The following is a 14,237-nucleotide window of genomic DNA, read 5'->3' as shown; positions in this document are numbered from 1 at the left end:
TCTTTAGCTCCTTGGTTGTCAGACTTCCATACAATTTGATTTTCTGGCAGTTCTGGTTATTTTTTGTTTTTAAATGTGTTATCCTTCTTTTGGTTGTACAAGGAGGCAAAGTGTCTACCTACATCTCCATCTTGGCCTGAAGTCCTCTACATATTCTTTGGAGAAATGTTTATTCAGGTCCTTTACACATTTTTTAATTGCATTGTTTGGTTTTTGTTGGTGTTGAGTTGTATGAGTTCTTTATAAACTTTGGATATTAAACTCTTATCAAATGTATCACTGGTGAGTATGTTCTCCCATTCAGTGGGTTGTCTTTTCATTTTGTTGATTTCCTTTGCTGTGAAAAAAAAACATTAATTTGATGTAGTCCCATCTTTATTTTGTTATTATTGTTTTTTCTCTTATCCAAAGACATATATTAGAAAAAATATTTCTGAGAAAAATGTCCAAAATTTCACTGCCTATGTTTCTTCTAGGAGTTTTATGGTTTTGAGTCTTACATTTAAGTCTTTAATTCATTTTGAGTTTACACTTATATATGGTGTAAGAAGGTGGTCTACTTTTATTTACTTTTTGCATCTATCTGCCCAATTTTCCCAACACAGTTTATTAAATAGAATGTGTTTTCCCCATTGTAAATTCTTGCCTCCTTTGTCAAATATTAATTGACCATATAGGCATGAATTTATTTTTGGGTTCTCTATTCTGTTCCATTGATCTATATGTGTGTATGTGGTTGTGTGTGTGTGTTTTTCAAGTACCATGCTGGTTTAATTACCATGGCCTTGTAGTATTTATGGATATCAGGTAGTGTGATTCCTCCAACTTTGTTCTTTCTCTTAATTGCTGTGGCTGTTTGGGGACTTTTGAGGTTCCATATAAAGTTTTGGATTATTTGTTCTAGTTCTGTGAAATACACCTTCAGCATGTTGGTAGGAATTGCTTTGAATCTAGATTGCTTTGATTGTATGGACGTTTTAATGAAGTTGATTCTTCCTGTTCATGAGCTTAGGATATGTTTCCATTTATTTGTATCTCCTTCAATTTCTTGTAATTTTCTGAATATAGGTACTTTATTCTTTGGTTAAATTTATTTTTACATATGTTTAACGCAGTTGTAAATAGGATTATTTTCTTAGTTTCCTTTTCTGTTATATCACTATTGGTTTATGAAAATGCAACTGATTTCTGGATATTTATTTTGTGTCCTGTTACTTTACTAAATTTATTTATGAGTTCCAGTAGTCTTTTGTTTGTTTGTTTGTTTGTTTGTTTGTTTGGTGAAATGCTTAGGGTTCTCTATGTATAGTATCATGTCATCTGCAGATAATGATGGTTTTACTTCTTTTTTATCAACTTGGATGACTTTTATTTCTTCTTCTTGTCTGATAGCTGTGTCTAGGACTTGCAGTGCTATGTTAAATAAGAGTGGTAAAAGCAGACAACCCTGTCTTGTTTCTAAACTTAAGAGAAATGCTTTTAGTTTTTCCCTATCAAGTATGATGTTGTGGGTTTGTCATATATGGCATTTATTACACTGAGGTATGATGCCTCTATTCTTACTTTGCCAAGAGCTTTACCATAAATAGGTGCTAGGTCTTATCAAATGCTTTTTCTGCATCTATTGATATTCTCATGGGTTTTTAGCCTTCATTTTATGTGGTGTATCACATTAGTTGATTTGCAAATATTGTATCAACCTTTCATCCCAGGAATAAATCTCACTTGTTTGTGGTGTATGATCTTTTTAATGTATTCCTACATTCAGTTTGCTAATATTTTGCTGAGGATTGTTGCTGCTATGTTCATCAGGGATGTTGGCCTATAATTTTTTTCATTGTAGTTTTTTATCTAGTTTAAGAAATAGAATAACACTGGCCTTGTAAAGTGTGCTAGGAAGTATTCCCTTCTCTTTAATTGTCTAAATTAGTTTGAGAAGGGTAGGTATTAGTTTTTCTTGGGTGTTAGATAAAATTCACCTGTGAAACCATTCAGTCCAGAACCTTAGTTTGTTGAAAGTTTTTTGATTACGGCTTCAATTTTATTTGTTATAGTTAATCTTCTAAGATTTTCTGTTTCCTCTCAATTAGTTTTAGAAGATTGTATGTTTCTGGGAATTTATCCATTTCTCCCAGATTGTCCAACTTGTTGGCATACAGTTGTTCATAATATTTCCTTACAATCCCTTGTATTTCTGTGGTGTCAGTTGTTATTCCTCTTCTTTCATTTCTGATTTTATTTATTTGGGTCTTCTCTCTTTTTTGTCTTCATGAGTCTGGTTAAAGGTTTATCTTTTCCAAGAACCAGTGCTTGGTTTCCTTGATCTTTTCTATTGTTTTTTGACAATTTATAGTTTTTAATGAACTTGTAAACAAAGAAACTCACATTTCAAGATACAAAAATTCCAGATAAAATACCTACATACATGTTCAGTTTTAAGATGTTAACTAAATTTGTGTGACAAATATGCCTTTTTAACATCAAGAACATTATAGAGTAATTGCAGTCTTAAGGATAATCTAGTAGTCACTATGTTTTGCTTACGTCTTCACTTTTAGATGCTGTTATTTCTAGCACAAGAAAGCAGGCAGTCTTTGATATGCTTAAATCTTTGGTTGCTACCATAACAGTTGACTTGTAAACAAGAAGTCAACCATTTTAAGAATGTTTTAAGTGAACAACTTGCAAACCACTGGGATGGATAAACCCTAAGAATGAACATTTGTGAGCATTGACAACCATCACAACTGTGGCTGAAAATTGTTCATGCCATTCTGCTGAAATGAGATCTCAAAGCAGTATAATTCAAAGTAAAAGATTTTAATAAATAAAAAAATAGCCTATGCACAATTTCTCTACAAATTTGTGAATGTCAACCATTCAGTTAATGTTTCCACTTGAAAAAAATACAATAGAAAACTGGACACCATGTTTCACTACCTCAGTTACTAGTCAGTTATAGCAACTACAACTTGGGGCCCAGCATCACATGTACACTGGTTAGAATACATATGAACTAAAGTTTCTGGATTTGGGGAGAAACAAATACCACTCCAGTCATCTGCACTGCTTTTTCTGCTTCTTCTATTCCTGCTTAGAAACCTTTCCTGTTAACTCTTGGTTTTGTCAGTTTGCTCACCTGGGGGGCTTGGGCCTGCTGGCCCTGAACTTGAAGAGACTGACTGCTGGGCTGCTTTCTGCTTTAATATGGTTCAATCAGATGTGCAGTCACATTGGTGGCTCCTGCCACAACAAGGACTGGGGGCTACAACAAAGAAACAAAATATGGGAAGATTAGTTAAAAGAAAATGTGTGCTCCTGTTGATGTCTTATGTAAGAAGTTTCTTAAAGAATTTTCCATGTACTTAAACTTTTGTCATGGACTGCACATTGAGGAAGTTCCAGAAGTTCCGGATTACATGTATCTGTGGCTGTGATCTTATCTTTATTATTTCCTTTCTTCTACTCACTTTGGGCTTGCTTTGTTGTTCTTTTTCTAGTTCATTTAAATGTAAGGTTAGATTGTTTATTTGGGATTTCTCTTGTTTATTGAGGTAGGCCTGAAATACTATGGGTTTCTCTCTCAAGACTGCCTTATTGCATCCCATCAATTTTGTGTTGTGGTTTTCCCATTTCCATTAGTCTTGAGGTATCTTTTGATTTCTTTGTTGATCTCACTGTTAACCCAGTCACTGTTTAGTAAGATGTTTTAGCCTCCATATGTTTGTGTGTTTTTCAGTTTTTTTCTTATAATTCATTTCTATTTCATACCATTGTGGTCAGAGAGCATGCTTGATACAATTTCAATTTTTCAAAAATTTCTTAGCATTTGCTTTGCATCCTAACATGTGGTCTATCCAAGAAAATGTTCCACGTGCACTTAAAAAGAATATATATTCTGCTGCCTGGGGATGAAATGCTTAGAAGATATCAATTAAATCAACCTGATTTAATGAGTCATTTAAGGCCACTACTTTGTTGACTTTCTGTCTGAGACATCTATCCATTGATGTTAATGGGATGTTAAAATCCCTCACTAGGACTATATTACTGTTAATCTTTCCCTTTATGTCTATCAAGATTTGCTTTATATATTTAGATGTTTTTATGCTGAATGTATTAATCTTTATAAGGGTTATATTCTCTTATTGGATTGACCACTTTATCATTATGTAGTGTTCTTCTTTGTCTCTTATGATAGCCTTTGTTTTAAAGTCTGTATTTTTTGCCATAAATATTGATACCCCAGCTTTATTTTTATTTCTATTTGTATGAAATACCTTTAGTCTGTATGTATCTTTCATGCTGAGTGGGTCTCTTGTAGACAGTACATATATGGGTTTGGTATTCTTATCCATTCAGCTATCCTATGTCTTTTTAAATTATATTTTATTGATTATGCTATTACAATTGTCCCAATTTTTCCCACTTCACCCCCCGTACCCAGTACCTGCTACTCCCTCAGGCAATCTCCACAACATTGCTCATATCCATGGGTCAGGCATATAAATTCTTTGGCTACCCCATATCCTAGACTGTACTTTACATCCTCATGGTTATTCCATAACTACATATTTGTACTTCTTAATCCTCTCATCTCTTCACCCATCCCCCAGACCCCCTTCCCATCTGGCAAACATCAAAACACTCTCTGTATCCATGATTCTGTCTCTGTTCTTCTTGTTTGCTTAGTTTGTTTTTTAGATTCAATTGTTGATAGCTATGTAATTATTGCCATTTTATTGATCATAGCTTTGATTTTCTTTTTCTTAAATAAGGGCTTTAATATTTCATATAATAATGGTTTGGTGATGATAAACTCCTTTAGTTTGTTCTTGTCTGGGAAGCTCTTTATCTGCTCTTTGATTCTAAATGAAAGTTTTGCTGCATAGAGCAATCTTGGCTATGGATACCTGCTTTTAATGACTCTGAATATTTCTTGCCAATTCCTTCTAGCCTACAAAGTTTCTTTTGAGAAATCAGCTGACAGTCTTATGGGAACTCCCTTGTAGGAAACTAACTGCTTTTTGCTTGCTGCTTTTAAGATTTTCTCTTTATCTTTAGCTTTTGGTATTTTAATTTTGACATGTCTTGGAGTAGACCTCTTTGCATCCATCTTGTTTGAGACTCTTTGTATTCTGGACTTGCATGTCTACTTCCTTCACCAAGTTAGGGAAGTTTTCTTTCATTATTTTTTCAAATAGATTTCCAATTTCTTGCTTTCTCTTCTCCTTCTGGCACTCCTATGATGTGAATATTGGAACACTTGAAGTTGCCCCAGAGGCTGCTTTCACTATCCTCATTTTGGGAGGGGGGCGCACTTTTTTCTTCTTTTTGTTCTGATCGGTTGTTTTTTTACTTCCTTATGTTCTAAATCATTGATTGATTCTCAGCTTCATCCACTCTACTGTTGTTTCCCTGTAAATTGTTCTATATTTCAATTAGTGTATCCTTCATTTCTGACTGGATCTTTTTTATGCTGTTGAGGTCCTCACTAAGTTCCTTGGGCATCCTTATAACCCATGTTTAGAACTCTACATCTGAGAGCTTGCTTACCTCCATTTTGTTTAGCTCTTTTTCTGGAGTTTTGATGTGTTCTTTCCTGAGGGCCATGTTTCTTTGTCTCCTTGTTTTGGCAGCCTCCCTGTATTTACTCTTATGTATTAGGTAGAGCTGCTATGACTCCCTGTTTTGGTAGTGTCACCTAAAGTAGAAGGTGTCCTGTAGAATCAAGGAGCATAGCCTTCTCCTATCACCCAAGCTAAGTACTCAAGGTGCACCCTTTGTATAGGCAGAATGCACCCTCTTCTTATAGTTGAGCATTGATTGCTGTTGGCAGGATCATGGGAGGGATTTACCCAGGCCAGTCAACTGCAAGGACTGGCTATGACCATGGACCAACCACCTCTGCCTTCCAAGGAGAGTCAGCTGTGCAGCAGCAGGCTGGTGCTGCTCTGACATGGTCTGTATCTGTCCACTAAGCATGCAGGCTCTGGGTTTTCCCAGATGGTGCAGGCCAAGGTAAGCCCCCTCCTTTGTTCTTCCCAGAATCATGCTGTATTAGCTATAAAGCAATCTGACAAGGCTGCTACTTGCGCTGGACTTGGAGATTCCCAACTGAGGCCAAGCTGTGAATCTAGGCTGGCTGCTGCTAGTGATGGGCCTGGACCACTTAGCAAGTCGTACAGGGGCTGGAGGCTTACTAAGCCCAGCTGTTGCTTGTTTGATAGGAGTTAGGAAGTTGTGAAACATGAGCCAAGACTTGCCAATCATATGGGGAAGTCATGGTTAATAGTTCAGGAGGGCCCATGAATTAGGTGGAACAGTCTAAGGGGATTATCAGGGTGGGGCGAACAGTGTTAGCCAGGTTGATTGAATCTCAGATATGGCACCTCTCTGACAGTTCTGTGGGTATGTGAATGGAGGGCTCAGCAAAAGGACAGTGGCCTCTGCCTTCCTTTCTGTCTGGGGGAAAGCTGTTCCGAGCTCCTGCCTTGATGCCAGGCACTTCAGTTCCTCCCTATATGCTACTGGTGCCTTTCAAGTTGCTACCCTGGTACTAGAGCTCAGAGGGAGTGAGTCTGAGTAAGTCTGTGTATGAATTATTTAAGGAGAACTGCTTGGGACTCCAGAAGCTCCTTCTACCCACTCAATCCCCACTAGTTTTTGCAGCCCGAAGTTATGGAGACTTATATTCCTGACACTGGAACTGTGGGCTAGTGGGCCTGATGTGAAGCAGGAACACTTTACTCCCAAGATATCCCACCTGAATTTTTATCTACTACATGTGCATATGGGACTAGCCAGTTCCATGTCTCCATCCCTCCTACAAGCCTGGATGGATGTGGTTTCTTTAATTCTGTAGTTATCAGGCTTCCATTCAATTCAATTTATTATTGTTCTGACTGATGGTTGTTCTATATTTTATTTGTAATTTGGATGTGGTTGTGTGAGGTGGCAGGCTGTGTTTACCTATGCCACTGTCTTCACTCGATGTCTTTTGATTGGAACCTTTAAGCCAAATACATATAAAGCAAGTATTGATAGGTATGTATTTATTGCCATTTTACTCTTTATAACTATGTTTCTCTTTTTCTTCTTCTTAAAAAAATATTGTGTAGCATTTTTTTTGTAATACTGGTTTGATGGTAATGAGTTCCTTTAGGTTTGTTTGTTTCTTTGTTTGTTTTTGTCTGAAAAGCTCTTTATTTTCCTTCAATTTTAAATGATAGCCTTGCTGAGTAAGTGGTATTGGTTTTGGGTCCTTGCTTTTCATTACTTTGAATATTTAATGACAATCCTTTCTGGCCTGAAAATTTCTGTTGGAAATCAGCTGACAATCTTATGGGAGCTTCCTTGTAGGTCTTTCTCTTGCTACTTTTAAGATTCTCTTTTTGTCTTTAAACTTTTACATTTGAATTATGATGTGTCTTGGTGTAAGCCTCTTTGAGTTCACCTTGTCTGGGACTCTTTGCACTTTCTCAACTTGTATGTCTTTTTCCTTTACCAGGCTAGAAAATTTTCAGTCATTATTTCTCCAAATAGGTTCTCAGTCCCTTGCTCTCTCTCTTCTCCTTCTGGTTTCCCTATCATATGGAAACTTTTATACTTCATGTTGTCCCAGAAGTCCCTTAAACTAACCTCACTTTTTATTACTTTTTTCTTTTTTGCTGCTCTAATTGGGTGTTTTCTACTACCTTGTCTTCCAACTCACTGATTTAATCCTCTGTTTCATCCAACCTACTATTTATTTTTTCTATTTTATTTTTGATTTCAGATATTATATTTTTCAATTCTAATGGATTCTTTTTTGTTGTTTTTATGTCCTTTTTCATGTTGTTGAAGTTCATTCTAAGTTCCTTAAGCATCCTTATAACATTGTTTTGAACTCTACATCTTGTAGATTTCTTGCCTCCATTTCATTAAGCTATTTTCTGGAGATTTCTCCTATTCTTTCATTTGTGGCATGTTTCTTTGTCTCCCATTTTGGCTGCCTCTCTGTGTTTGTTTCTACATATTAGGTAGATCTACTATGTCTCCCAATCGTGGCAGCGTGGCCTTATGTAGTAAGTGTCCTTTGGGACAGTGGCACAGTCTCTTTGACCACCTGATCTGGGTGCTTCAGGAATGTCCCTTGTGTGTGTTATGTGAGCCTTCCTGCTGTAGTTGAGTCTCAACTGCTATTGGCCTATCCATGCATCATGTCAACCCTTCACCTGGCTGACTGTAAAGACTGACCCCAACCATGGTGTAGAGAGCTGCTGTGCAGGTGCTCACCACATGAAACAGAATTCTCTTAAGCAGGGCCTGGTGCCTACCTAGATCTCCCTTTGGATGTGCTGCTTAAAGAGCTAACTGGATCCTGTTCTGTTGTTGTCTAACATTTGCTACTGGGTGCATTGGTTTGGGGCCCTCTTAGGAGGGACTATGGTGCAGATCAATGTCAGATACTGCTTGTGTATGGCCCTGGGCAACCTGTTGGGAGCTACAAGGCAATCCACAATTTGTGGCTGCCTCTGTTGGGCCTGGATGTCAGTGGAAAGGGTTCTGTTGTCACCAAGGCCAGCTTCCACCAGCGTTGGGCCCAGGGAAGTTCAGCAAAAGTTGCAAGGACCCCAAGATCCACCTCCATCTGTCACCTCTTGCCAGTTTCCTGTTAGGCTCAGTCACTGAAAGACTTCTGGCAGTATGTGAGTTAGGTGAGGTAGGTTCTCAGTGAGTCACCAGGTAGAGGCCAGCAGTGTTCACCAAAATGATACAGTTTCAAACTTGGTGCCAGTGCTGGGTCTGAGGTCACTCAGCCTAAGTTCCAGGGTTCACCAAGGCTAGCTATCCCCTTCCAGGTCCCTGCAAATTTTGTGGTGGGTCGAGGTCTCAGGGAGTTGTCAGGAGGAGGCCAACAGAGTTTTCAGACCCAAACAGACCAAAATTTGGCCATGTGAAAATAGGGCTCTGTCATGCATGCAAGGGAAAAATGGCCCCTGTCCTAGGGCCTCATGATTTGGTCTATCCCAGATCCTACCCAGACCTCATGGAAAGCCAAAGCTCAGGATGGCAGGCCTGCCAGGAGTTGGAAGTATGGAGCTGGTGGATCTCTGTGAGGGGAAGACACCAGTAAGACTACAGGTTTGGGGTGGGGGCCACCACCCCAGAGCCACATAACTCAGTCTGTGATACCTTTTGTGTCCACCTGGACATCTAAACCTCAGGCCCAGGCAGCTGGCTCCTATGAAGGGCATGAGCTCCATGGAGTGGGTGACAGGGATCCAAGAAGGTGGGGCTATTGTATTCCTCAAGGTTTATGTCATATGGAAGGGGTGCTTTACCTAAGAAAGATGCATCTGAGGTGTGGGAGAGGGAGCCACACAGGGACCCTGGCAGCTGTCCCTTCAGCTCTCTCCCCAGAGCCGTAAAACTCAGTCTCTGCTCACAGGACTCTACTCTGTTTTAAACAATCCTCCTTTTGCAGGAGCCTAAGATGAGTAGCTGAGAACAGGATTTTGTGCACTCACTCTTTAAGAGGACTCCAGGTTTTCTAATCAACTCCAGCCTCTCCCTGACAGACAAAATCCCCACTGATTTTCACAGCCAGGTGTTATGAGGCCCCCTCTTCTGGGCACTGGTGTTCCTGGTTAGGGATCCCAATGTGAGGCTGAGACCCTTTGCTTCTCAAGTGGGACCTTGGAAGCTGAGATATCCCTCTGAATTCTCAGCTGCTGCATGTGGGAGCAGGGCCAGTCCTTTTCTCATCTGTGCCTTTCCCGCCATTCTCCATGTGGCCTCTTCTGTAATCCTTGGTTACAAGACCTGTTCAGGTAGTCTTCAGTTGGTTATTCAGGCTGATTGTTCTATATTTTCGTCATAATTCCTGTTTGGTCTTGGGAAGAAGTGAGTGTACCTTCCACCCACTTCCCACCATCTTGGATGCCTAGAAGTAAACTTTTCTTACAAGGGTCTACAAAATCTCTAAGTTATGATGTTTTATATTTTAATTTTATCTACAGGGCATTCTGTTGTTTGTTGCCTTTTCCTTATTCTTCTCCACAAATGATAAGGCAATTTAATTTGTTATCAGTTTATTCTTTCAGTTGAAAACATCACTATGCTGGATATAAGACAAAGTCCTGTCAATAGAAACTTAGAAGTAAATAAAAGCTAATTAGGACAAATACTTAAATAAAGTAAAGTAACTCTCTTGAAAACTTTTCCATAACAAAGTTATTGCTTTTACTCATAGGTAGACAATCATGATGTATCCAGGCTCTAATTTTTTGGAGAGAATGTCTTTATTCTAAAAATAAAGAGGACTCAGTGAACAGTAAATCATCTTTCAATTGATTATCAATTTTCCTCCTTGATGGGGCTGTCTATGCCAGCTGCCTAGCCAGGAGGTCCATCACATCTACTTGGCAGCCAGCTCTCTATCCAGTTCTTAAGACACTCCACAGCATTTCCCTGTGTTGTAATGGGGCCTAGGGCTTCCTGAGTCGTGGGAACATACCTTATGAGGAAGTGTTGTTATAGATTGAACTCTGTCCTTCCCCCAAAATATTTGGAGTCCTAAACCCCAGTACCTCAGAATGTGACTTTATTTGTATATAGGGTCCTTAAGAAGAAATCAAGTTAAAATGAAATTATCAGAGCAGGCTCTAATTCATTATGACTAATGTCCTTATAAAAAGGGAAATTTGGATACAGGGACAGATATGCATAAAGGGAAGACAGTGTGAAGAGACACAGGGAGACAGCCATATACGAGCCAAGAAAAGAGGCCTGGAACAAATCCTTCCTTCACAGACCTCTAAAAATAAAAATTAAAAAATTAAAAAAAATAAAAACCCAACCCTGCTGACACCTTGATTTTGGACCGCTAACCTCCAAAACTGTAAAGTATTGTAGTATTTGGTTATAGTACAAACTAGTGCAGGTGCCTTAGCACATGGAATCCCTGTCAGTCCACAAGGAGAGGCACTTAAAAGGAACTAGTCATAAGAGCTAAAGCTGTGTTTGCCTTTTAAGCAAGACACTTTCTCTATAATTAAAGGAGTGCATCTGTTTCTATGACACTGCATTTTCCATGGTGCTTGAGCAATGACAAAAATGCGATTGTGATTGACATATCACAAAGGAAGGGGATAAATGTCTATTTAATAAACTACTTTGGAAGAATGATAATTTTTGTATCACTTTAAAATGGTAATTCCAAATTCACAAGAAGTCAAAACCATAAAATTAACTTTAGAATTTTGTTGTAATTATGCATTCATTGAATTTGGAATTCTAGAACTATGGCATATGTGCTGAGGAAATGAATTGTTAATATGAACATAGGAATTTCTGGTTTTAGTTAAAAGATATTTATTTAAATTCTAGCATTGGCAAGGCTTTTGTTTTGAAGAGCTTTACCAAAGCAAATTCATCAGTTCTGAAGTTAGATCTCTATATGTTAATTTCGAATGAGGAACATACTTGAAATTGTTTTTCTCACAATCTTGTAAATTCATAAATGACTATAGCAAAAATGATATTTACTTACCATCTTTATAAACATTGCATCATTAGGAAATGATGGTCTTAATTTTTGAGTCTCTTTGTATGTCATAACTGAAACATAGCATCTTCTGCCAAACTTCCTCTTCCTGCTACCTTGCATTATTTCTGCTAATAGTAGCGCTATTCTTTCCGTTGCTCAGGTAAGACCTTAATTATTCTAGATACACTTCTGTATTAGTCAGGATTCTCCAGGGAAACAGAACAAAGAGGAGAGATTTAGAAAGAGATTTAGTATGAGGGGTTGGTTCATGTAATTGCAAAGACTGAGAAGTCCCACAGTCTGCTGTCTGCTAAGTGGAAGTCCAGGAAAGTCAGTGGTATAGTCCTAATTCAATCCTGAAGGTCTGAGAATCAACGCAGCAGGAAAGTCTTGGTCCAAGTTCGAAGGCCCTCAGACCAGGAGGGCAAATGTCCACAGGCAGGGGAAGACAGATGTTCTAGCTCAAGCAGAGAACAAATGTGTCCCTCCTCTGCCTTTTTGACACTATTCAGGCTGTCAATGGATTAGATGATGCCCTCCCACATCAGTGAGGACAATCTTCTACACTCAGTGCACTGATTCAAACACTAAACTCCTCTGGACACATCCTCATAGATGTGTCCAGAGATAATATTTTACCAGCTCTCAGGGCATCCCTCAGGCCAGTCAAGTTGACATGTAAAATTAGTCACCGCACTTCCTCTTCTGCCTATCCAATCAATTATCAACTTCTGTAGATTCCATATCCATAATTGTTTAGCACTCCACCACCTCACTTTATTACGCTTTCCTATTAAAGCAGACTACCTAGTCTAGACTAAAGCAGACTTTCCTAGCTAGACTACCTAGTTTAATGTTCCTTTAAGCACATTGTTAGGTAAGTTACTCCTCTGCTCAAAATTCTCCAAGAGTTCTTCATTTCTTAGCAATATAATCCAACATTTGAAGAATTTTTTATTTGTTTCTAATTCATTCTCTCTTCTTTCCCTTCAATGACTTCTACTTACTATTTCCTACCTTCATCTCCTTTTCCCTTTTTCTGTATTTTTCTTCATAACTTTTTAAAATTCAGAATGCCCCTACCTCGTATCTATGCTATTCTACCAATTCCACAAGGCCCATTTCAAAAACAACCTTTTCTTTTCTTGAAATTTGATACAGCCATACAACCCCCTTGTTCCAAATGCTGGGTCCAGTGGATTTCTGAATTCAGAATCTTCTGAGGTTTATACATAAACTATGCACACATTCTGTTATTGTATAACATCCCCAGGGGAGCCTGATCAGTCTTTTGAAATCAAGCACATCACTTTTTATGCAATAAGGCATAAATAAAGTCACATAAAGTGGGATAAATAAATAGTCTATGTAGCTTCATGTCAGTTCATGTCAGAATTTGCAATCAAATGAGTTTGCCACAGACAACTTTTTGAACAACTCAAGTTTTTGGAGACTTTTATAGATTTTGGAATTGTTAATAAGTGTTTGTAAGCCTGTTTCCCCCCCTTATACTTAAAATGTCTACAGATTTACTAATTTCTACTTGCTTTATATTTGTTAATACCTATCATATAAGGAGAACTTGTTATACTAAATATTTTATATAGACGAATCAATATGAAACTTACCAGGAAAACAGAAACCACTCTTAGAATTTACAAGAGATATTAATTTCCAGAACTGCTCATACAAGTGACTGGAGGAATGGAGAGCCAAACAGGGAAGAGTGAGGTTAGCCAGAGAGCAGCAATGGCAGGAAGCCAGTGGTCACCCCTGGGACGGAGAGTCAGCAGTCCAGAGGCTTGGAGGCACCTGAAGGAAGTAGGAAGGTGGGTGGGTCTCATAAGTAAGTGTTAGGATGTACCTGCTACCCAAGAATATCCCTGAAACTGAGAGGAAGGGGAAAATGTCCAAATTTCTTCTTTCTTTTCACCCCCTGGATCTTCCACCCACCAGAAGCTGTTGACACGGGAGCCTGGGGAATGCAGCCTGAAGGAGTCAGCCGCCTCTGTGATACAAAGTAGGCTAGGGAAAGGCAAGGAATTGATTGAATACAAACAGTCCAAAGACCAGCCTGATACACTGTGTTTCCTAAATTTTTCACCTCTATAAGGAAGACACTATTATTATCTTTTACAAACAAAGGAACTAGGATGCAAAGAGGTTAAGAACTTGCACAGAGAGGTAGCAATAGGTGCACAATGCCAACACAGTTCCATACCCAGAGCCTATTCTAAAGATTACATTGTCCTGGAACTTAGTAGATACTCAAGGGGCTTCTTTATTGAGCACTGCCTACGTAAGGTCTGGAGATGCTGATACAATGAAAGCCTGAAATTAGAACACTATTTAACTCAACACTATTCATCTCAATCAATACTGTAGAGAGCAGAAAAAAAATAATTGTGGGTCCTGTATAATTGTGATAGCAGTTCCGATTAATAGCATTCATAAACTCTGTCTTCATGCTGTATTTAGACAGAATGCCAATCTTTTAATCCATGTGAGAAAACTTTCTAGATAAGTAGAAGCAACTGCTGAGGAATATAGCAATTTCTCACTCAAAAGCCAGCATTTTTTTATGGGTAGAACTAAGAAAAACCTTTCTATTTACTGCCTATAAAACGCAAGTTTCTGCAAATGAATAAGATTTAGGAAGGTCAAGCAAGCCCTCCTCTAATCCCTTGAGGCATAATTTCCTTCT

Source organism: Phyllostomus hastatus, unplaced genomic scaffold (genome assembly GCF_019186645.2).
Source record: "Phyllostomus hastatus isolate PE091 unplaced genomic scaffold, TTU_PhHast_1.1 phas_contig_432, whole genome shotgun sequence".
NCBI lineage: Eukaryota > Metazoa > Chordata > Mammalia > Chiroptera > Phyllostomidae > Phyllostomus > Phyllostomus hastatus.
The sequence above is the reverse complement of the archived record's forward strand: the minus strand, read 5'-3'. Positions refer to the sequence as shown.